This window comes from Salarias fasciatus, chromosome 13 (assembly GCF_902148845.1).
Source record: "Salarias fasciatus chromosome 13, fSalaFa1.1, whole genome shotgun sequence".
NCBI lineage: Eukaryota > Metazoa > Chordata > Actinopteri > Blenniiformes > Blenniidae > Salarias > Salarias fasciatus.
Genome location: NC_043757.1, coordinates 10,304,679 through 10,329,629, shown reverse-complemented (window position 1 = coordinate 10,329,629; position 24,951 = coordinate 10,304,679). Strand labels below are relative to the sequence as shown.

Genomic DNA, 24,951 nt, shown 5'->3' with positions numbered 1-24,951 from the left:
CCTGGTACTGGACACAGAACACTGACGGTTAGTTCTTTCTCAAATCTGCTGTATTCAACAGAAACAGGCAGCTGCCTCTTGAGGGTAAATGTTTCTCATAATGTCAGACCGGAATTTCTAAGTTGCTGTGAAATAAAAGTCAACAATATAAATAATAATAAAGGAAAGAAGAAAATGAGAAAAAAAAATGGTGAAGGTGCAGTGGCTGGTACCTCCACACAGGACAAATGTGATTAAACTGTATTCTAAATCCTCCAGCAGGGTCGCGATGCCTCTCTCACTTCAATGATGGGAAACTCAGATGAAAGACAACAGTTCAGACTGAGGAAAAACACTAGATATGTATCTGATTTCTATAAAAGCGGCCTGGATTTGATTATTATTATTTTTTTCTCTTACATTTCATTACTGCTGCTCAAAATAAAATTGCATTTGTGCCGCATTCGCCTGCAGTGTGAGTACTGCCTAAGAGCACTTTGGGGTGCACAGTGGTGTGTTTGTAGGCTTGAGCTGTTTGAATTGTACACTGGCAATTCAGTTGTTTTTTTTTTTTTGTTTTTTTTTTGTTTTTTTAACCAGAGATCGTGTAAAATGCTCAGTTAACCTGCGATTCATACCGAGCCAGAACAGCCCTCATGTTCAGCTCTGTGGGCAATATGGAGCAAATCTATTTTTAAAGAGGACGAGGAGTTTGGGCCAAACAAGTAGTTCCCACTCAAAAGGCAAAGCGAGTTTGGAAATGTTCAAAAAACAGAGGATTGTATCACTTCGATCATTCGATGTTAAGTCATATTTTGTGGCAAAACAACAGTGCAGGAAAAAAAATACTTATCAAGAAACTCAACAACTTAACAGCTGCTCCAGTTTTGAAACGCTGCTGGTGGGAACCACAGTGGCACACAGCCGAGCCTGCCATGAACTAACCTAAATTTCAACCCAGTTACCCCCAAACCTCTAATACCGTCGGGTATCGGCAATACCATGGGGGTAACAAACTTATTTTCCGATAAAGAGTAAGATTCCAAAGATTACAGTATCTCACTCCAGTCCATGAGTGGGTTTTTATTCTGAACACCTATCCATTGTACACCAGCTTTATTAGCTGACATATCACACTCTGACCTGACCGACTGAAGGAGAGAAATGCTGGACAGATCCACAATGCACTGCACTATCACGATCACACACAAGACCAATTTAGGGAGAAAGACTGAACATGAAAACCTGAAAAGCATGTTCTGACTGTGGGAAGAGGCCAGTGTGCTGAGGCGAGAAAAGGTGTGAATGGGGAAAGCGTGCGAACTGCACAGGGAAAGTCACTGCTGGTCACTGGGTTTGAACCTTACAGCACCTGACGCACTTGTTCAAAAGGTCAGGAAAAAGATGGGGATAAAATCCCATTTCACCAGCTGACATCTCTTAAAAAAAAAAAACAAAGAAGTGTCAAAAAGCCACAACTGGCTGGAAACTGGGAACATTCTGTAATGTGGATCACTGATCACGAATTCTGCTGAACACTGAAAAGAAGCGCAGGCTGGAACTGACGTGGCTCACATGTGCTGCACGTATGGGCGTGTGTATAATTTCTAAGTGAGTGTCTGAGTAAGCTCTCGACCTCTGCAGTGCTGCATGACACACAGCTCGGCGTGGCGGCGTGCCAGCGGCTGCTTAGCTACCGGGACACACAGTCCGACAACAATAGGGGCCAGAGCTCGGCGAGGCCGACTCTGCTGTCCGGGGTCACGGATTGTAACACCGTGCTGCCGACAGCGAGAACAGCAACCTCACACTTCCAAGGGCCTTCATAAAACTTAAGTGCGAGCAGGCACAGATGACACCTGTCATTTTCGCCGGCTGCACAGCATGACAAACGGCCCTGCAGACGCACTTCTTCATGTTAGCACGGAAGCAGGATAACAGCTGCACTTCTGCTTTTGAACGCCAACTTAGCCGTAATGCAACACGTCAAAAGGCCCTGTTCAGTGCAGGTCGGAGAGAGACGCGTCCAGGGAAACGGAGCCCTTCTCAATCTGGTGAGAAACGCTCGAAAACACTGTTGTGGCTGAAGGGTGACACACTTTCATCATCACAGGGTTCTGTGGAAACAAACAGCTCAACCAGCAGCGAGTGGTTTTCTCGGCCGGGAGGCTGGCACCCAAAAATGGGTCAGAAGATACTGGAACAGGACCGGATACAGAGAAACTCAGAGCGGATGATTATAAGGTTAAATGATCCTAAACGGTCGGGGAAAAAGGGAGCGTCTGACACACAGGAAACAAAAAGCTTCTGGCTCAGGAAGCAGAACATAAAAACTCCATGTAGAAAACCACAAAAGCCTGAAAGCCAGATTGAGTGCACAACACCGTAGTGTTTACAGAAACAGTTCAGCATATGCAAACTGCATATCATTAACTGGCTGCTCTATAAACAGCAGTAACACAGCAAAAAGTGTACATTTGTCTGAAACCTTTCCGATATTAGATGCTCATTTTAAAGACGCCGAAGTAACATCTGTAAAGCTAAATTACAAAAAAGACTAAATTAATTTGAAAGCTTTCACATTGTGTGTTGTATGGGTGCCATATTTTAACAAGTCTGATACTACAGAAAAAAAAAAAAAAAAACAAAAAACCCAAGATCTCCTGCACAGTGAGGGATCTTCATTACTGGAACGTGGTAATAATATCCTCCCGGTTAAGTGGGTCATCAGATCAATAAATAATTAGAGAAGCTTGACAGACTCGCACAGACTGGCATGATTCTGGCTTCGTTAGTGTGACGCACACCTACTGCTGGGTGAAAACAATACAACTGACCTTCTTCTCAGCGTAAAAGGTTACATATCAGCTGGACATCGTTTTAACCACCTCTTTATAACTATATTGCGATGGCTATTTCCAGTTAATGCACAATGTTCTAAAGCTGAAATCATCTCAGACTGGTTTCTTGAACAAGATAATTGTGCTGGAAAAGACCTCCACAGTCACCAGAGCTCAATCATAGAGAACATCTTTGGGATATGGTGATTCTCATCATGGCTGCATTGATGCAACTGAGTGATGCTATCATATCTTCAAGGACAAAATCTCTAAGGAACTGAGGGAACTGAGAGGAAAATCCATGACACAAAGAATTAAGGTATTTCTCAAGGCAAAAAAAAGTCCCACCCAGAGAGCTAAATCTATTAATGCGGCTGGTGAATGCAAATGGAAGTTAACTACAAAAAGTAAGTCTTGAAAGAAGCCAGTGCACATGTGGCCACTATATTCTCCAGCTTCCAGGTATTCTGGCCACCTCTTCTCATCTCAAATTTCCTTTACTGATAACAAAAAAGAGGCTTGTCAGCAAATCAGCCAGCTGTCGCGCCATATTCACTCTGTCAGTGTTTTCATTTTGACTCTGAAAGTGCTGTTGATATTCTGCCTGCTCGGCGAAAACGAGCCAACGTGGGCTCACAGCTGATGACAGTGTGTGTGTTTGTGTGTGCGCAAAAGAGAGCTCTTAAAAGTGGAAAAACAAACTCATCTCATACCTTGTGGCTGCTGTGATCTCTCTTGGTGTAAAAGGTCATAGGATACCTTATCATCCCAGTATTACTGACTCTCCCCGCATCCTGAAACACTGGTGGTTTTAGGCATCTCACACCTTTCATGTTTGCGAGGGAGAAGCTTCGAGCTGCTCAGCTGTTTCGCACTGAGCAGGAGAGTCATGTGATCGCTCCCTCCCACCTTTTTTGCACGACTTTGCAAACACTTTATTCTCTTCCATGGAAGCTGAGACTGTGTGATTACTGATGTGACAATATAAGTACACAAAACCAAACTTTGTGACTGAATCTTGGTAGCAGGAATGTCTCATACCCACAGATTCGAGTACAGTAATAAAGAAAAACACTGCTGTCGAAGCTCTTAACCTTTATTGCCCGTGATCTGCCCTAAGAGGTCCTGGACGTATGATTTGTAGCTGTTACAGGGAGCGGCAGGAGACATTCTGCACCTACGGCTTCGCGTCTCCTTGAAAGTAAACATCTGCTTCGCTCAAGTGCATGGGCAAGACTACAATAACAATACCATTTCAGCTTGACCAGAAAACCTGTCAGCAGGTGAACTCAGGTTTAACAGACTCTTTATTCCGGCCCGCACTTTCAGCTTTTACAGCACAGCTGCTGCGCTTAGTCAATCCAAACACAATTCCTGTAGTTAGATTACAAGATAATGTCTGACTGGACTAGGAGGGGGCTGTGGTCAGGTGATGTGGCAGTTAGCATGTTTAGCCGACAATGAAACAACTTGTTTACGGGTTTGGAGTCTTTCGTGTGGAATTCTGCATGTTTTCCCTGTGTCCACGGGGGTTTTCTCAAAGTAACTCCCACAACCCAAAAACATGACCATTAGTCAACTTTGGCAACTCTAAATCTGCTCTGACAGCCCAAATGAGGAGATAAATCAACAATAAGCACATGAATGCAGGATACAAAATAAAAACTTAACAGACTTTGGCCAGGTCAGCCATATTCTTTGCATATTTTGTGCTTGGGTGGATTGGTCAGAGTGAAGTTCAGAGAGAAGAAAACGTGGTCGGAGGAAACATGCTGCGCTGATCTACCTCACGCCGACTTCACCTCCTCTAACAAAAGCTTTCTTTGTCCAATTCCCACATCAAGAAGAACGCCAACCCACTGAAACCCACGTCCGGTTTGGAAAGCAGGGTAAGTCTTTGAGCTCAGAGCAAAACAAAAAGCATATGCATGTGCTTGGTGGAAGCATGGACTTGAGAAATGAGGCTGTGAAAGCTGCTGCAGTGCTGAAAGGTCACACTAGACACAAGCTCAAAGGATCATTTCGTGGCAAACCAATGTGCTGCAGCACATTTCTGATGTAGCAATATTTTGGCCCCTCAAGGATCGAATGACCTATTTATGTGATTAATGTAAACAGAAACATTAATTTTGCAACCAATATTTTGATGGTCATTTCATTTGCAGGAAGCTTTGGTTTTTAAACTCCCTAACAGTGGTTTCAATAGGGTAGGCCTCCCGTAACGTTCTCCGAGGAGCTCGTGGTCAGGGGAAATGCTCTTTGTACACATAACTTTTTCTATTATCTTTGAAAAGAAAAAAGCGCAGGGGGGAAAAAAATTCTTTATGTAAACCACATATTTCCATCTGTTTTCTATCTTGCCTTGTCCTGGTGTCAGGGAGCTGATTCCAGCTTGCTATGCATATATGTTACTGGTTGCACTGAATTCACAGTAGTTACAAACTGCCTGGAAGAAGGATTCAAACAACATCTTATAATGTGAGTCCAGCATTTAATCAAAAACTACTACGAGGCTTGAAAGATGACTTCTGTTGCATTGTTTTGTTGTTAAATCTCTAATCATCGTCACCTTCCCACATGTTGAAAATCTGTGCTTCAATACAGTGCGGCTGGCTTCGGTTCAATTATCTTGCACGTGTCTCCTGTTTTTTTTTCTAAACTACAAACTCTGAAGTTATGAAGCTTTCTCATGTCATCGTCTCATTGTTGTCTCATTTTTTTTTCTTTGGTTGCCCCTCTTTTGATGAAATAGCTTCAGATTATTTTGTTGTGCTTCTGTTGGAAATTAATCTATTCAGAATAAATGTATGTATGCATTACATCACAAAAAAAACAAAAAACTAAAGGACTGTGTTCCATATAAGATCAGAATAAGACCATTTTACTGTAACAACTATGGAAGTGTAGACTCCATAAACAGCTGTGGACTCCAGTGTTCAAGATCTTTAATCAGTGCAGGGTGAGAGTATCGCCCATGCAAGCTACAGGTTATTTTAACATCACAAACGAGCCTCCTGAAGTGCTACAAAGCAACCTCAGGCTCTGCAATTAACTCATAGGGTGGAGTTAAACGTCTGCAATTATACCGACATTTCTTCAATCAAACCGAGCCAAAGAAAAACAGAATGTGGCATTCGGCTTGACAACAAACAGAAATCAGGACCTCCGTGTGAGGAGAGCCAGCGCCACGTCAGTGCCTCAAATCAGAAACCTCAACAGCGTCTGCTCCACGGGAGAGCTGGTGAGTCGGTGCATCTCAGAAAAGAGCTCAAAAGGAAAGTTTCATTATTATTTCTAATTTGTAAAGGAGGGGGACAGTCAGAGCTGACAGGGCCCACTTTCTTCCATTCATCAATCCAGTCATGTATGCACAGGGAGAACATGATAATTCCACAAAGACAAACTCACAAATAGAGTGAAAACAGGGCTATCCTGGCTGCAAGTCAATAAAAGCACAAGGTGGTGAAGTGATCATCCCAAATCCGCGCATGGGTTTTCACCATGCACTTCAATTTCCTCCCAAAGTCCAAAAACATGCATTTGAGGCTAATTGTGAGTGTTAATGTCCTGTTAAAGTCTTCTGGATGTAGCCTGCCTTCACCCATAGTCAGGTGGGGTAAGCTCCAGCTCTGTGCAAGCCTGAGTAAGATAATAGCACTAGCTTAAAGTGCAATTAGCAAGACGCTAAACCCACAGCCGATTACAACCAAATGCAGATGGCAGCAGGGGAAAAAGAAAACATTTCAAAGTGAACAAGTAAATTGGAATATCAGTCAGGGGAGAAAGAAAAGGGCTCAAGATGAAGGTTTTCTTCATTGTTTTTCTATGTCTTTTTCATTGTAACTAAAACGAAGCCCTTTGCAGCACCATCACGCTGGAGGCTTTAAGGCGGCAGGAAATCGGAGGGCTGCTGGGCCTGGCGAGGAAACCTCACCCTTGTAAAAGCAAGTTCATCCTAACAGCAAGTCAAATCATGTGTGAACCCTACAAATTAAAGTTAGATGTTTTGGAGCTTTCTGTTGGAGTGTGTGGGAGGCTTCCTGTGAGCGTGTGTGTGTGTGTGTGTGTGCGCGCGCTGGTTTTGAGACTCCTTGGGTTCAGTTTCTGATGTGTAGAGTTGCACTGGTTGGGTCAGAGGGGAGCGATTGGTTGGTGCACTGTGAAGATCAGACGCTCGATGACTTGGAAACTGATCGGTGGGGAGGAGGATGGAGGTGGGGGGTGAGGGGGAGCTAGCATACATGACGCCAAGCCGTTTTTTTTTTTTTTTTTTTTAATCTCTGTCTGCTTCTTGGTCAAAGATTTTCCAATCGATGAATATGAACAGTTGGGATCTACATTAGAGAGCATGAAAAGAGAAAGAGGGGGCGGAGAGGACACTCCCAGTCACCTGGGAGACCAGAGGAAATTACTCCATGTTTTCCAGTGTTTTTTTGCAAAAAGCATTAGTGTGTGAAAACAAATGTGCACTTTTCATGACAAAAGACACTAACCGCAATGGAACAAAAACTGTTTTATATCTGACATTGAATTAGTAATTACTTGAGTCTCTGTTCGTCTTAAATAATATCCACATGGTGGAGATCCACTTCACTAATGAGCTGGACGACTGTCCAATCCCTCCAGCCCGATATGGGCATTGCTGTAACCATTTTTTGGCCTGAATGTGTTTTTAAGCACTAGAATTTTTGTTGCTTTAGCCACTTAATGAGGCCTGGAGTTTACTCATAGTTTAGTCATGTTTTGTTTGTTAAAAATTTATTTTGTTGCAAAGACGGTCAAAGAGAGATGCTCCCACAATGTATTTACTCCATTGTTTGTTTCTTGTTTGACTGATGCTTTGAGTCGTCATTGCTTTAACTTTAAATAAAGCTCAGGTGATTTGTCATTTCTTCCTTTCTTGTCACTGACATGCTTCATAAATTCATCTTCTCTGTATGCTTCATTTAGATCCGGCTCAGTGAGTCTGTCCACTCCTGCTGAAGTCTCATTCAAACTGTGTGATTTTAGGAGTTTTAGTTTATTAGCTACATCACTGCGCAGTGTGGAGTTTTTCAGTTTGGGTACAGCAGTAAGTTGTTGCACAAGGCCGCTCTTCACTGAATCGGGTTACAACCACTGCAACATGTGTCAATGCATAAGAACGACATTATGTTCATACAGTGCTTTCAGCAAATAATTAAACGATGCTAACAGAGATTCAAGCGGATGTTCTTGTTACATTTGCAGGCAAATGTGGATGTGTGTCAACAGTTTGCCTCCTTGGAAACCCACATCTATTTTTAGTTTAGTAACTACTTTATCACAGTCGACACACTGTTCGTTCAAAAGAAATTTAGATGATTTCTGGCTGTTTTATTTCTAGTGATACAACAGTGACAATGGTCAAACACTGATAGGCACATTTCATTTTCTGAAATGCAGTTGAAAGTCCAATTTCAATGAACTCAGCAATAATTGTTTTGTATTTTATCATCACAAAGCCACTTGTGAAGCATAATAAATTCTACCCTCCTCCTTAAACAGAGCTGAACAAATACTAAGTGATGCATTTCTGTGTTTTCACTGTGTTCTTTTCATTTCAACAACAGGAAAAATGCAATGGCCATTCATCACCAGGAAGTAAAATCTAAGTTCTCAACCACAGCGGCGAACAGTTCCACAAACCATAGAGATCTTCCAGAGCACTGCTGGTTCCCAGCCAGCCTGAATGGATAGCAATCCACACGGAGATAAAATCTCAAGCCTGACAGCGTTTGGCAAATGGCGAGTGCTAATTTTCCATCCTGCTCTCACACTCTCTTTCCGTGGTGTGAACTGGGTTTCAGAAATAGGACTACTACACCTCCTCTAGTTTAACATTCATTGAACATAAATTCCTGAACAGAACACGCTCAACAGCTAGCTCACAATTATTGGATTTGTTTGCAGCGGGTGAAAGCATGTTCTTATTTTCCCAATGGGGAATGATCAGACTTATTTCCATTCACACAGCACATCTTAAAATAAATAAACTATGAGTACTGGCACATGAAATCCAAATCGAAAGCGTAAGCCAGGCAATAAAACTCATGACAAGATTCTCAAAATTCACAGGCTGATGCAACGTAGGAGAAAATTAATGTAGTGAGAATTACACCTCCTGAAGCTGAGGCGACAGATAAGATGGCTTTATCAATACAAACCAGAGGGTGAATTCCTGATGCAGCTCCTCTCGCTTTGACAAGAGGAATAGAATAAAATACGCTTGTGTGCATATACATGAATTAAATATGCCCCCTCTTTAATATTTTGCTGATTATTTTAAAGCTGAAGCCCACAATGGACCTCTTAGGAACACAGAAACATGTCTGTCTGACTGGAGATACGCCTGCAGCTCAGCCAGCTCAGAGGTGATTTACACAGAGTGGAGTGTCGATGCACACAGGAAGTCCCAATTCCCTGCCCACTCACAGACAGACGTACACTTTTCATGATCAGTCGTCCCTTGGGAAGCTGTCCAGTGATTCAGTCGAAGCAGATATATCTACGTATGTATGTGTGTGGTCCAGTATTTACTGAACAACGGGGGGGGGAAACATTCTGTACTCCAAACTGGTGATTCCCACAGCATTGTGCTTGAGACAAAAGATGAAGAAGAAGACTGATGCACCAAAGGTGAGAGTTTAGAAAACCTCTGTCCTAAAAACTAATTTTGCAAAGGATTCAATACACTCAGGAGCAGATGAAAATCCCCCCAGGTACAAAAATCTTTAAGAATAGTCAAAAATCTATCAATAAACTGCTGCAAAAGAATTTCAGACAAAGCAGCTGCATGAATATCGGCTTCAACTCTCATCCATAAATCTTCTATAATCAAATTAGGATCGCAGGGGATGAAGGTTTCCCAGCTGACATCGTGTAAAAGACTAGATACACAGAGGACTTGGCAACAGTCTATCACACAAAGATGCCAATGTACAGGTTCACAACTATGATCAACTCAGAGTTCAGCAACTCCATAGCATGAGTTTAGATTACATGAATAAGTCGCAGTCCCCAGAGAGAAGATACATGTGTCAGAGAACTGGACTCAGCTGGCGGGTTGGTCAAGGGAAATCCATCCTGTGAAGTGACAGTGCTAACCACTGCACTACCGTGTCAGGGCTGCTACATTTATTTCCATTTCAAAGCTAAAAGCTCTGATTCCACAATCTTTGAAATGAAATTCTGAGTAAGCAGTTTGACTAAGACTTTGGTGGCCTGTCACACTAACCAAAATAAATATATCACATCACATCACAGAAAAACTAGGAAAAACTGCTCCAGGTACGTTAACAAGGACGGGTAATCTGTATCCAGAAAGCAACTGGCAAAAAACTCAATGCAACTCAATCAGAATATTTCACATCAGGATCATTTATACTGAATTTAATCCTGATGATCATTCTCAGATCGTGAATCTAAATGTGTCATATACATACATGTGAATAATCTCCCAGCTTGCGGTAACGTGTCCTGCTGACTCAGGAGGATGCACACACGCTCTCCAATACGGCAAATAAAGTATTAATTAGTTCCAACCATCTGTCATTTTTAATGGTGGGTAGGATGAATTTCCTCCCTTTTTATGGAAACGTATCAGAAGACGTCCACACATGGCGTCAAGGATCTCAGCAGTAACCATTAGACCACAGCAGCGACCTTATAAACTTGTGCACAAAACCGAACACTTCCACATGCAGTGTTCGCCACAGACAGTGAAGCTGCCAAACCACGCTGAGCTCGTTTTAAGAGGATCTCCCTTAGCTGGGACTATGATGAAAATAAAAAAAAAAAGGTTGCTGGTAACAAGGCCGATTAGAATAATCTACTCGGGCCGGATGCCAAAACACTTGACCGGAGGAGGTGTTGCCACAACAATAGTCAGTCGTCAGCTATGAGCAGCCAGACACGAAATATGTGGAGTGGGTCAGGAAACAAGACTTCGAAACAAGGTGAAGAATGTAAACCTGAGCTGCGTCGTGAGGCATGTACAGCAACAGAAATACTGGCTTTGGAGATCCCTAGTATTTCTCATGGTTGGGGTAACACTGCATATTCAGTCTCATAACTTTTGAAGCATATTTACCAGATATAATGAAGTAAATTGTAGGTAAAGAGGGTGTCAAAACGCCCTTGTGGTTTCCCAGTCTACAAGGTCCATCCATCCATCTTTCATGTTGCTTTGTCCAATCTAAGGTCACAGGAAGCTGATCTCAGCTGAATACAGTCCATTCCAGTGCAAAACACAGAAACACACAACCACACACATCGATGGGGAACTAGAGTGTGGGAGGATGCCAGAGGACCTAAAGGAAGCACATGCACACCCCAGTCGAATATGGAAACCCCACACCTTCAAGTACGGACTCATATCAGGCGTACTGTAACTGTGAAGTGAAAGTGCTCACCACTACACTACTGCATGCTAAAAATGTTCCATAAATGCCACTAAAAGTCAAGACACAACGGCCCTCTGTGACCAATTTCAACCATGAAACTGACACATCAAAAAAGAGCCTCTGGGGGAGAAAAAAAACATTTTTAACTTCAAAAGTAGTGCGACCAGGACAAGACCTTTTCTTGTTCACTGGGGCAACTGTTCGCACCTCTGCCCACTTCTCCCAAGAAGGCAGACTGGAGTCGGACCCTTCGGCGCCAAATTCCTGCTGAGAATTAAATTAACTCATCAAAACAAACTACTGGTTGCTCTGGAAGCTCCCAGAGACTGGCAGTCCTCCAGAAACCAGAATACAAAACCCCTCCCACCAAAACAGCTTGAGGCAATGGATGGCTGGACTTGTGTCAAAGGTCAGACAGTCTGGAGGCTAAAAGGATATGAATACTCCATTTGCTGTGAATGGAGGTGAATTTGACTCATAAGCACTGTGTCATGTCAACCCTTCTTCCTGCTATCCCAGATTAAGTTTAGGAAGACTACTTATAAACAGTAGATAGTTTCCATTTTTTTTTCTTTCTATGAATATTGTTTGGAATATCCATGTGAACCAGACGTCTCTCAATCTAACTTAAGCTGCCTGGAATTAAAAAAGATTTGGCCTTGATTCTCAAAATAAAGTCGCTCTTGCATTAAACCCCCTATTTGTCTGGTGAGTGGAAAAAGTTCATTATAAATGAAGGACTTCAGCCAGTAGATTAACACAGACCTATTCATCAGACGTCTCATGGAAACGGCCTTAAGCTGCATTATGTTGTTACAAATCACATTCTAGACTGAAAAAAAAAACCCCTCAAACTCATGACCAGTATTCTCCATTAACTATATCATCAAGCTGTGCTGAAATATTTTACACTTGTTTTTTTGGCCTGCTTCTCTGCAGAAAAGCAGCTGACCCTGCTGGCAAGATGCATATTATCAGATTAGCGATGAATGAAAATAAAAAGTGAAATCAGCCCTGGACTGTATGATGCGAGTGGCCGGAATTTATCGGTGGAATCTAATGGGGTATTTAAACAATATTTGAACTGCTGAAGCACAAGATCCGCCCCCTTGCTAAGTGCTTAATTGCTTCTCCTACAAAATTTCCAAAACAAAAAAGAATTTGAATCTTTAGACACATACGACAATGAAAACCGTAAGATATTGAAACATACATCAACGACAACAAAACCTTTATGTCTGTATTTAAATATATCTGTAGTTTTAAGAAGTGGTAAACCTGGTGTAGAATCACAACTATTGGGGGTATTTACATGATGAAAATATAATATGACCACTTATGATCTGTTTCTTCCTAAACCTAAACACCATGTGCCTGTTTATCTTTTTACATCTTCTGTGTATAATTTTAGGCTCTAGGTTTATTTCACAGTAAGAAAGAGTGTATTTTAAAAGGTGCAACCTAATGCAAGAGATCCATTCATTCGTCATCATTAAGTTTGGTTCCTGAAGTCTAAAAAGATCTCGTCAGTACCTCTCAGCATCCCATGCCAGCTCTGGCTCCTTTCCACTCAGCGGGGGTCCTGGTCTGGACAGGTGACACGACTTCTTCTGTTCGGTTACAGTGAGGTGTTTGTGGATGTGTTTGTCTGGGCCTTCACTCCAGACCTGTCCGCCTTGGGTAGCCCTACCAGGAGCACATTGCTCCCGACGGCTTAGCTCTGGAGATCACGAGACCGCACAAGCCCTTCCGCCACGACAAGGCCACGATCCAGGAAGGGAGCATAAACCATGCGAGAAGAAATATGAAGAGCGATGACGTGTTCTTGTTTAATAGACTGCTGGAGTGTGTTTGAAAAGAACTGGAAAAATCTTGGTTAAAGTGACGGTTTGTTGCTGTTGTGCTTTGTCCACGTCGTAACAAACGGCTGCTGTTCTTAGTTTCCTGGGCTGCTCCGCCGTCTGTGCTTTGACGGAGCAGCATACTGGTTTTACTGTGAGCTGCGCCGGGAGGAGGTTAACTGATGACAGACGGCAAAGGGAGAAATAGGAGGGCCGCTGTTCGAATTACAGTCTCATCAATTATTCAGTAGGAAGAACACAGACAGGAGTGCATGCACAACAACAAACAGAGATGCCGGTGGACATGTAGCAACACACACACACACCCCAGGCAAGGTCTTGGAGACATAAAAATGACACATTTATGGATTATGCACATGCAGCATGATCACTTGGTGCCTTTGTAATGCAGGCAATCAGACATGGATGCATGTGACGAATGGCAAAGCGTGTGCAGTCATGCGCACAAGAACATGTTGTACAGTGACTACACATTCAAACATGTGGGTGTTCAGGCAATCATAAGAACAGAAACGCACAGTTCCTTCATTTCCTAATACACACTGTCCGACTGAAGGTTCCTCCCATGTTGAGGGTCAAAGGACAGAAAGGGGCGCGTGCTGAACAGATAGCGAGGTCCTTGAGGAAATGTGTAACACTAGTTTAAGTGCACAAAACTGACTTGCTTTTTTGCTCTCAAAAGACAGCTGAGTCCTCACAATGTGCAAACAGATTTATGTCCCCACAACATCAGTAACACTGAGCGCTTACGCAGCCAAGTGCCCTGCATACAATGTGACCTTCCTGGAAGCATGCAACAGCAGAACGCAGTGTAGAAATCAGAGGCGAGCTCAAAATGATTCATCCCTATCATGTGTGCAGAGGGGACATATATACACAAGTTTGTTGCTTTTTGAATCGCTGCTACTTACGTGAACATATATCTATGAGCTATAAAAGCAGATCTGAATGATTTAAATAACTGAGAAAAGCACAAATGAAACCCTCAGAGCTGAACTGTTTGAGAGTAACATAAACAAAGCAGATAAATGATGGCTGCACAGTGTGCTGTGCTCTGAGCAAACTGGAATACGTCTGAGAAACGAATGACATTTGTTGTTGCGTGTCACTGTTTCCACACAGAGTTTATGAAAGCATTCATTATGCAGTTTGCAGTTAATAGAACATAACTTCTATGCCAGAAAATTGTTCAGAACAGGCAAGCATAACAAGTAGGCTAAAACTAGATGTAATGTTCAACAGATTGCATAAATGTGTGCGTTTGCATCGATAAAATGTTCATGCAAACTTCACAAACAGCTCTCATCAACAACAAACTTGGAGTTAATTCATGAGCAAACAGGAAGGCATCACGTTTTTCCACTCGTTTTTAACCATCAACTGCAAGTGAGTACTGTAAATTGCACTACACATATTGTTTATGTGACACCACATTGCTAGCGCCCTCCAAAATCATGTGATGCATCAAAAGAAGGAAGCTGTTTGGTTATCAGCAATAAAAAAAAAAAAAAAAACAGTGATCACACATCCATCTCTTGTCACTCAGTGGCAATATGTTTCCATGGAAAAAAGTTGTTTATACTTGGAAAAAAGTTTAATTTCACTGTCACTATTTGCTCATACGTTTCAACGGACAAAGTAGAATGGAAAAAATGACTTGGTGAACTCAGTTTAATTATCATCATCGGTATGACAGCAGCTGTAATCTGAACCACAACACTGCAGGTGACTGTTAACAGTGGAAGAAGGTACTTTCCTAACAGTGATAATTATAGCACCTAGAATTAATGATTCAGAGCACTTGGCTCAACCAAAACAAGGGGTTGTATTATTTTTTATGTTTTAGAGGCTTTATTGCTTTTTTTTTAAGCAATTTTTGGTGCACAGAAACATCAGGTTAAAAAAAAAAAAAGACTTTTTCCGTTGAATTATTCATCTTTCCATCCACCATTGGTTCCTGTTTGGGTTGCTGCAGTCGTGGTGAAGGTTACATCCCTCTACAGAGGTGAGAGCTTGCGTAAGATGTTCTGCGCCTGGTTACAGTGTGGGAACATAAGTCTTTTAATGCAGCTTGTGTTCAAACTTCTGTCGACTTTTCCAAATCATTTTATAATAAATTAGGTTAAGTCGGAGTTAGCGTTAATGTTTTACTGTAAACAGCAGTTTTGTCTGTTCAGCTCCATTTCAGAGCCACCAGCCAGAGGCGTGTCACATCTTAACTACTTTAAGCATGAATCTGCTCTGCTGAGTACGACGACCCAGAGACTGATTATTTAATGGATTTCCAGCAATTACAGCCCAGTCTTCCTCTGCATTAAGAAACAGCAGTACTCCCCGAGGAAGTCAAAGAATCAACAAGTTACACACTTGCCCATTTGTGTATGTGCATTGTACACACACACAAGCTCATCTGAGACAGGAAGGCTGGAAAGTGAGGCAGGAAATGGTGATGAAGCACAATCAGAGGAGGGCTGATAATCACAGGGCTGCGTGAGAATATGAAAGTGTGTGTGTGTGTGTGTGTGTGTGTGTAAAATCACCTCTTTGAACAAGCTACACATCCAGGAAAAGAAACCACAAAGGTGATACTTCGACAACCGTGGAAACTTTTCTCTCATGCTTACCTCAACAGTATTTTTTAGTTTCTGCCTTGAAAAGAGAAAGACTCTGGTGGTGTAAACAGATATTGACGTCCCCACAGGAACAGGCTGTGTGGTGAGATTAGGTGAAGGCGTAAAATTATGAGAAGGGTGACCTTTCTCACACCTCGCCCCCACTGCGAGAGATGAGAAAGTTTCTCAGGGAACCGACAGAGACAACAGAAATAATAGAGGTGGTGAGATTAGGGTGCAATTTTGATGAAGGAGTGACTACTGAGTGACTAACGCTCACCCTCACAAATATGAAAATGTCTTCTTAGAGGTGCAAGGTTATGACAAAGGACAACACGCTGCTGTACACTGTCAGCTACTGAGCAGGTGTGTGTTCAGGTAGGGTCTCTTTACGTATGCATTTTGTACTTTTATCTCTCACTATAAAATCCACGTATTTGTCAAAGCTATTACGCTCCAGAGACACAATTCATCCATAATTCATGTGTTTTACAATAAACCAATTTCTCCATAACTTGGGTTTACATATTTCATATGGTAATGTAATGTGCTGTGACCTATGGGAGGCATTTTATCATTACATGTGAGTTCCAGAAGCATAATGGAGGAACTGAGCTGCTCCTTGGGTTTGCAGCTAATTAATTTATTCAGCAACTTCCAGATTATACTTTCTATGAGTTCAAACATCAAGTCTATTTTGCAGTCAAGCCACAAGATGCAAAAAAGTTGCTTTTTTGATGCTTCTACGAAACTAAAATCAGAATCCTTTCTCTTTCCTATTCCTTGAGTTTGATGTTTTCAAAATAACATAATAGACTTAGGTTATTTGATATGAACCACAAATAAATTAGAAAGCCAACCAATGTAGCATTGACATTCTGTAATGGGATGGCCAGAAAGATTTAAAGTATAACTCTGGCCATGTGAAGCGTAAATAAACTGATCTTCAAAGGCCAAGCAAAGCAAAGATGTGTCTAAACTACCTGAAAATCCACCCGATTGAGAACATATATGTCCATGTTTTGAATGCCGACTTTGTTTGTTCTCAGCGGAAGGTCTCAGGTTAGTCAGTTCCAGCCCTTTATGAGCATAAGAAGACACAAAATTAAGAGAAAATGATGGAATTACAGCCAACTTTCACTTGGAATTATACTGAATTGTTACTATGTACAAATGTTGCAATGCAAGCAACCTGGGCAAAGACCCGAGTGACTTGCTGAAGGCTCTTTTCTAATTTCTTGAATATTCTTGGCCGATAAGCAAAAACAAATATATCTACATTAATCAAATCCCCCCCCCAAAAAAAAAATAAAATACAGATTTCAAAAAGATTTTTCTTGATCTAGAAGAACCCCAGATCGAGGTGCTGAAAGATCATATCTCATTTCTCGCACTATGAAGAATATGATGATGAATCGATGGAAGGTCAAAAGGATGGATGGACACTTACATAGTGTACTTTCTGCTTCAACAGTCTGAAGGCTCTTAAAACTCAAAACACACCGACACCAAAGGCAATAGCTGCCAAATGAAGTGCTTGACCTCCACTGGGAGCACTTTGGGGGTTCGTGTGTTACCCAAGGACTTCTGGACATATGATGGGGGCAACAAGGGCGATGGAGCCATCAACCTTGGTGGTGAGAAGACAAGTCGCACTACCCACTGAGCCAACTCCCTTCTGAAGCATGTAGGCGGCAAACCGGGGAATATTTTTGGGATATTCTGTAAAATCCTTCACAAATTTGGCATTTGTTGGTGTGTGATAGAGGCTTTAATACTTCACAACTAAATCAGGCTTTTACAGCTTCATGGCTCCTGCAAACTTTGTACAAAATTCATAAAAACAGGGAGTCACTCCAAGCAACATATATCAGGCCAAGCTGCCAAAGGCTAAATTATATATTGGATGAAAATAAGTCACGTAGTGAATATACGTATCCTTACCACCCATCACATAAGCTGCTTATGACTGATTCGTTAGCAAATCTGCTAGAAACTGACAATGAGTCAAACGAACAGGAGAGCACACGCAAATCGTCTCGAGCTCGGCCTCCCTGAAGCAACGCGACGGAAAATCGCTGGTGGTTTAATTCCGCTCCCCCTCCTCTTTAATTTCCTACCTTGCAGAAACAAGGCCATAAAATTGTGCCCACTGTCTGACCCACTTTCCATGACAGACGTAATCTCCCAGCGCGAACTTCAGCCGGTTTACCAGCCCCGGCAGAGAGTAAGCCGGGCCGAGAGGCGTGTGCCAAGCCTCTCACACACAGCGGGGGGAAAGCCGCCGCTCAGCTGCGCCGGCGATTACACCCACCGAGCTCACCGGCCCTCGCTAATCAATCCTCACACTGCAGGCACGTGCACACGGACGATAAGTGCAAACACAAAACAAAAGTCTTTCCTTTCCCACGGCAATCTCAATCTTGAAGGTTGAAAAGCGGGCACGCACTCACAGCTGGTTGGCATTTTGTTGACTTGCTGGTTTAAATCTCAAACATATTTACAAAACGCTAAGTGCTTGAACACTGAAAAGGCTGGAATGACAGTCTGCTTTGAGCACTGAGCGAAAAAGCAATAAAAGAGGTTCCTGCAGAGATCACGCTGAGCCCAGATTGCAGAAGAGACAACAACATTATCTCTGTCTCAGGCCTTCTTTCCAATTTATGATGCTGGGTGAACACATGTAATGATGTAATAAGACTTTTTATTTAACTCTTTCACTCCTAGACTGACTGGATTTATTTTGATTTTATGACATCCAGGAATTTTTCAATATTAATGTGTTTTGGATGTACTAAGAAGCTCATATTAATAATGAATGAATCTTAGGTTCCAATATTAACCTTAACTTTGAGTTCAGGTTATGAGAAGTACTGATGGTAAATCCTGTTATCAGTGGAAAAATAGGATTAAAAGGGTTAAAGTTCTTTTTTTATAAAGTGTAATACCGTTTACACAAACAGTATAACATTTTAACAAATCATAGAAATTAAAAAAGTAAAAAATGTTATGTTACATGGTGTGAGTGATCATAAACTTTCTCTCTCTCGTTGGATATCACAAACTGTCTCAAGAGAAATGAAAAAACTAGCATAAATAGTTTTTTATGTTGGTAGAAACTGCCTTTGCTGTGTTTTAAAACAGCTGCATATCCATACTGGATTACACCCTGGATAAAAGACCATGCTAAATCTATAATTGATATGAAAGCATTTTAATCCAATTGCTGCAATGAGGTTATGGGTTTTGTCTTTTGGCCCAGTTCAGACCAGGGCGAGTCTGGGAGGCCTGTCTGTGTCCCCACAGACCGGGTTACTAAGGATACAGGCGGCATGGAGCCTCCATTAAGACATCAGAGCTGCCTCTGCACTCCCGTCTGACACCGTCGGATCACGTTTCCTCCCTGAAACTGAGACCCTGGACCGGCCCGGAGAACACAGACACACTCCAACCTCCAGGCAACACACCCTATGTTAAATGTGCGAATCAGTATGTGCAACACTTGCACTCTCCCCACTGTTACATAACAAACCCAAAGCACTGCGAGAACTTTTTTTTCTTTACTTACAGTACTGCGAGGTTGCAGACTTTGTGCAGAGAATTATAATATAAACATTTATTAAAGCAGGGTGGCAAAGTCTTCACTGAGTTCTACAACAGATCCAGATCTGTTAGGGCTTTGTATTATTCATCGATGTCGACTGCACAAGCTATTTCTGCAGGACAATGATTGAAACACAGAACCCCACTAGTTTGCTGCTGAATGTACCTGTGGCTGTGGGTTTTGAGGTTTATCCCTTTAACAATTTTCTTCTTGTATAGTGCAAGTCTGGCAAGACGAGACAAAATGCAATAGGCTTCTTTGTTGCTTTGTATTGTTCGATAGTACGACTTTGTGTTTTTTAGTGCATCCAGTGAGAATTCTATTGCACTTTTTGTGTGTGGAATATGTTTGATTTTGGTGAGCGCTACGCTTTCCATCTGTTTAGTATGTGTATTTGTCATATAAAAAGTTGATTTATGTCTCAAAAGTGGAAAACAAATCCTAAAATATGCACAATTAGCTTCATGTCACCACAGGTAGAATTGTACACGTGACTGGATAAGGTGGATGTTTCCATCACTATTTCTTTCTGTGTATGACTTTCAGAGTTGTAGATGAAAGTTTCCACTGAATAAGAAAAGGATGTTTATCAGTAAAAGTGTTTGTTTACTTCTGGTAACTTCAGCTGAGGCTCACAGGCTCCTTTAATTCTATTCTTAAGCAGTTTCCTAGATTAGAATTCAGGCTGTGTTGTCAGTGTATTACAACTTTTACTTTAAACGGTCAATTGTGCCTTTTATTTCTAATTCTGTTTATAAGAAACTTTCAGAAAAATAATCAAAAATCAGTTTATTTTTTGAGAAAATTCTGTCAAATATCTTTCTGCGTATATTTCTATTCTTTTTAAGCCAATTGTACAGGTCGTTTTTAGGAAACTTCAAACAAGTCTGCAAATTTGTGATTATTTCTGCTGTTGCAGCACTGCAGCCTGAGTGAGACCAGAGTGTCGGAAACCACACGTCTTCAAAGACAACAGGAAAAGCACAATACTGATTTCTGTGTGAGGCTGAACACAGGAATATGGACACATTCATAAAGACATCAAAAAAGTTTCTCACAAAAACTAAATTTTAACTTTTACATGAAACAAATAAAAAGAGATGTACGAAACAGGACTTTATGCAATTTCCAAACCCCCATCTGACATAACAAGAACAAACTGTCATCCAGGTCAGGCACCGTGACTGCTATGTTTATTATTTAAAAGTTCCACAAAAACAAACAAGTCCACCTATTACTGTAATCAGTCAAGCTCATCACAAATGCAAAAACAGCCCTACCACAAACTCAAGCGGCAGTGTTATATCTCACTAAACAGGAGAAACTCGGCTACCAGAATAAATAAGCCATTTCTTACATGCTCCAAACGCAACTCCACATCAATGACCGAATGCCAAAATCTATGAAGTGCCATTTCTCCAGCCCACTCACCACATTTCAGATGCTTGCTTGCTGCCAGTTCATGCCTAAAACACAAACTTTACAAAACTCCACAGACTGTAAGAACATGAGGATATATAACTCACGAGCAGGAGCTCTTGTTTTTTAAGGATTCGAGAGTGTCTGACAATCTCTGGACATTATAGATAGATTGATAGCTAGATAGATAGGTCTTTATTATCCCGTGAAGGGAAATTTGAGTGGTATTTCCTTTGCAAAGGCAGAATTGAAGCTTTTCTATCACATTATATTCTATAATTCTGCCAAATTTAGTGGTCAGTGAGTGTACATGAAATTACAGAATTCTGTGCTTTACAACCTTGGTTTGAAACTATGATGATTAGTTGTTACTTAAATATGACAGGAAAACTGCAACATCTACATTCAGTGCACAGTTAACTTTAAGATTTTCTGTCAATCTCAAGCATCTGAAAGAAAAAAAAATCACCCCTAGTAAGGAAGGAATTTAATTATTTTCTCCTTTTTCTAAAAAAAATGCTATTGCACTGCATCGCATTAAACTGTACACATTAATGGCTGTTAAGTGTATATTGAGCAGTGTTTTGATGCAATGTAGACTTGGTTTGTCATTTCACTAGGTTTGTACAGCCTTCAGACCATCAGATGTGTGCTCACACTGACTGTGTTGTAATTAAGATGTATTATCAATGTTGAGTGTATTCATGCCTTTTACAAGCCACATGAAGGCAGAAAAAGAGTTGGAATTAAGATAAATTACACCAGAGTCAGAATATTCCAATGTTACAAACATTTGTCGTTTGTGCATGGTTTTTTTTTAACAACTGCAACCGCTTAAAGGTGCATATCTGATCATATAAATATATATGTATAGCACACCTGAACATACTTTTATCAGCAATATTTACAAGTGCAATTGGGTGTGGGGATCTAGCTGGTGCAGATGAACTCAGTGCATGTCTGTCCTTTTAGTGACATTTCTAACAAAGAAGAAGTCGACACTGAGATCTCCACAATCACCACAAACCCAAAAGAGAAGTCATTAACTGGCAATCAAGCCTTGGTAATGTCCAGAGTTGCTTGCATTTGCTTGATTCCTTATCAGGCAATGTACCCTTTCTCACTGTGACAGGTCAGCATGCAGACTGGATCTGGTGTAAACTAATACCTGCATCTCTCCACACCAGATAAAGCCAGTGCCAGCTTTATCTCTGATTTCCATACAGATAAAGTGAAAACAGGTGCATGAGAGAGTGTGTGCACTTGACAGAGATCTTCACTGCCCTGCAGCCGCAGCACTGCCTCTGCGGACTTGCCTGCTGGGTGATAAGACGTTTGTAAACGAAGCAAAGTTGCAGGATTAAAGGTCCAGCAGGACAAAGCAGGTGACACTTAATTCACAGAGAGGCTAGCGCTGAATTAGCCCCCTCACGTTTACTATCGCCATTATGGAGCGGAGTCAGGTGGCTCTGAAATGTGTACTCACTGTGTTATCAATGATGAAGTCCTCTTATTGTCCTCAAGTCTCCGCTCGGCCAGACCTAAGAGTTTTTCCTCTCAGATTTTACCTGCTTTTGCCCAACTTGCAGGGGCTAGCAGGCTGTAGCTAGCGCCCCCCACAACCAGCACAAATACAGACACAAAAAAAAAGAAATTTCGTCCAAATTTCTCCTCACATGAGCTGCTTTTGAATTAAAAACGAAGCACGAAAAAAATATAAAATGGAAGCCAGAGAGGAACTGTATTATTTTTCCCCGTCTTTAGTGGAGTTGTGAGTTACAGTCGCTCCCCGTACGGAGCAGTGTTTAAATGACAGCCTCTCCGCGGTGCGCTGTCCTTTGTTGTGAGCATCTCAACGTAAACACACAGCGGAGCGGTCTGGCCGTACAACGCCTCCGCGCATGCGCATTTCGAGGGGGCGGCCGATTCGCAAAGGAGGCTGGGAGTTGTAGTTTAAATGTAACTGCCACGGAATGGTCACAAGCGGAAAACATGAATAAATTCAGGCAAATGTTGCTTTATTTTGGTGTCTATTGTTATTTATTCTGCCAAAATAAAAATAAAAATAATTTTGACAATTAAATAAATAAATGATCTAAGAATGCAATAATCTCTTAATTATATTGCTCTTCATTCTTTTATTTATGTTTAAGTCGATTGGATTCGATATTCATGACTGATTTTGTCCCAAAAAAATGAAATAATCCTGGAAATTTACTGCGTTTTTCTTTTCTTTTCTGTTTTTTAGTGGGTTTTAATTCTTGTTTGCATTTTAACGAAAAGTAACAAATAAAACAGTATCATATAGTACAGAGTAATGTTATTACAGTTGCCTTCTAAAAGTAAAAAGGCTTTATGATAAACAATTGTTTGCTAATTTGCTTGTTTGTTCATTCCATTTTATTTTGCACATAATAAATGGAAATTGAGTAAATATAAAAAAGTTATCTCTGTAGTTTAAATTTTTTTTTTTTTTTTATCATTAACTGCTGAAAACTTTTTGGGAGAGTTAACATACTTTTTTTGCCAGAGATCCAGTTAGTTCTCTGCATTTAGCCTAACCTATTCATTTATATAAGACCTGCCACACTGCAGGACAAGGACCCAACATGGTAACATTTCAGTGACAGATGAACAATTGTTAATGACCAACAACAAGACCTCAAACATTTCTCAAAAAAGGTTACTTTCCGTGTGATTTTTACTGACAACTTAATAGGACTAGCAAGAACACAAAGAAGTTTAAAGTTTAACTGAATGCTTTTCATTTTTACTCAACTAAAGCAAGGCCAACAAACACTAATAAAAAAATGACATATACGTCAGATATGACACTTTTAAAAAAAAGAACAAGTAGTTCATGAGAAAGGTAAAGAATGAACCCACCAACAGCCTGAAGGGTTCAGACATTCATTTTTAGGCAGGCCTGAGAGCATGGGAGATAAAGGAGAGCTAATTTTTTCTCGATCTGCTTGTGAATCTTGCATATGTGCTATGTTGCTACAGAGAGTGACTGGTTTCTTGGACTGCATTGGCAGGAAGCTGTGTGAGGATTGGCCTGGTGCAGGTGTTAGAGGTGGCATCATCACACCTTTTGCTCAGAGAAAGAAGAGACCACAACGACATGCCACTGACTGATTCGGCAGCCGTTTTTCTGTAAACTATCGAGCTTCTCAGAAATGCTCGGAGGTGAAAGAGCCTGGAAAAAAATGTTCAACAAAACTGTCAAAGGTGTGAAGTCATTCAGTGTGTTTCAGAACAGCTGTGAGCTAAAAAATGTTGTTTTCTCCACACTTTAAAAGCAGATTCAAAATTCTTTGGCTAGATCGTACCGTAACAAACAAATCTCTCCTTTCGTTTGATGATAGAGAAAGGTTTTCAACATGAGCACAGTTGTCACAGTTCACAAACAGATACGGGTATAAAAATGTTATCTTCAAATCCAAGTATATTCCAAAGGGACACTGTTGACCTTTTTTATTAGTCCAAAACTCCTATTGCATTTATTACATTCCCACCATGATTATTCCAATAATATCATTTATTTCAGTCTTTGTACTCTAGCAAGTATTTAAGTATTCATGGCACATATAAAATGCTGGTCTTAATGCAGTGCTTCTCCCAGTCTAACCACTGGGTGAAATGAAGGTTCACACCTGTGGAAAGTGACCTGATTTGATCTGACGGATAAAAGAAGACAGTCTGAACCCAGCTTGAACGCCTCTGAGCCCTTCAGCCGCTCCTTCTGCTTTACTGCCTCCACTTTGATGTGAACCTGTGAGATTCATGCCCCTCAGACATGCATGACTCTCCTCCTCATATGCCTTTCATGCTCACTTTCCTTGAAAATACCTCACATACCAGGAGTGCTTAAACTTTCAGCCTGGGTGGACCTTACTGGAATGAAACAGGGCTTGTTTAACTGTCAGTCCTGCTGACAACACTGTTTTTATCTTTATCTGCCGAACACTGTTTCTCCTTCTTTGGCCTGTGTGTCCGTGTCTCAATATGAAGGTGTTTATGTTTTCTGATTATGAAATCAAGTTCCCTATCAGATGCGTCACAGTATACATCCTGTTGCTTTGATTGGTAATCAGTACCTATCCACCCTTGCAATCGTTCATCATCTTGTACACCGCTTAATCTAATTGAGGGTTAGAGCTTTTCCCAGCTGACTTTGACCCCATTCGACTGTGAACGGTGTTGTTTTTG

At 41.3% G+C, this 24,951-nt stretch overlaps 1 protein-coding gene across 2 annotated transcripts in view; it reads right to left on the bottom strand.

Annotated features, from left to right (window-relative positions):
- peli1b (pellino E3 ubiquitin protein ligase 1b) overlaps positions 1–22,591 on the bottom strand; it is a 41,143-nt gene extending 18,552 nt beyond the window's left edge. The window contains exon 1 of one of the 2 annotated variants that reach the window (XM_030106039.1): positions 22,226–22,591. The gene's annotated coding sequence lies outside the window, so the exon portion shown is untranslated. Of the gene's footprint in view, positions 1–12,775; positions 13,035–22,225 lie in introns of those variants that run through there. The other variant, XM_030106040.1, reaches the window with a different exon arrangement.
- Between the last annotated feature and the right edge of the window lie 2,360 nt (positions 22,592–24,951).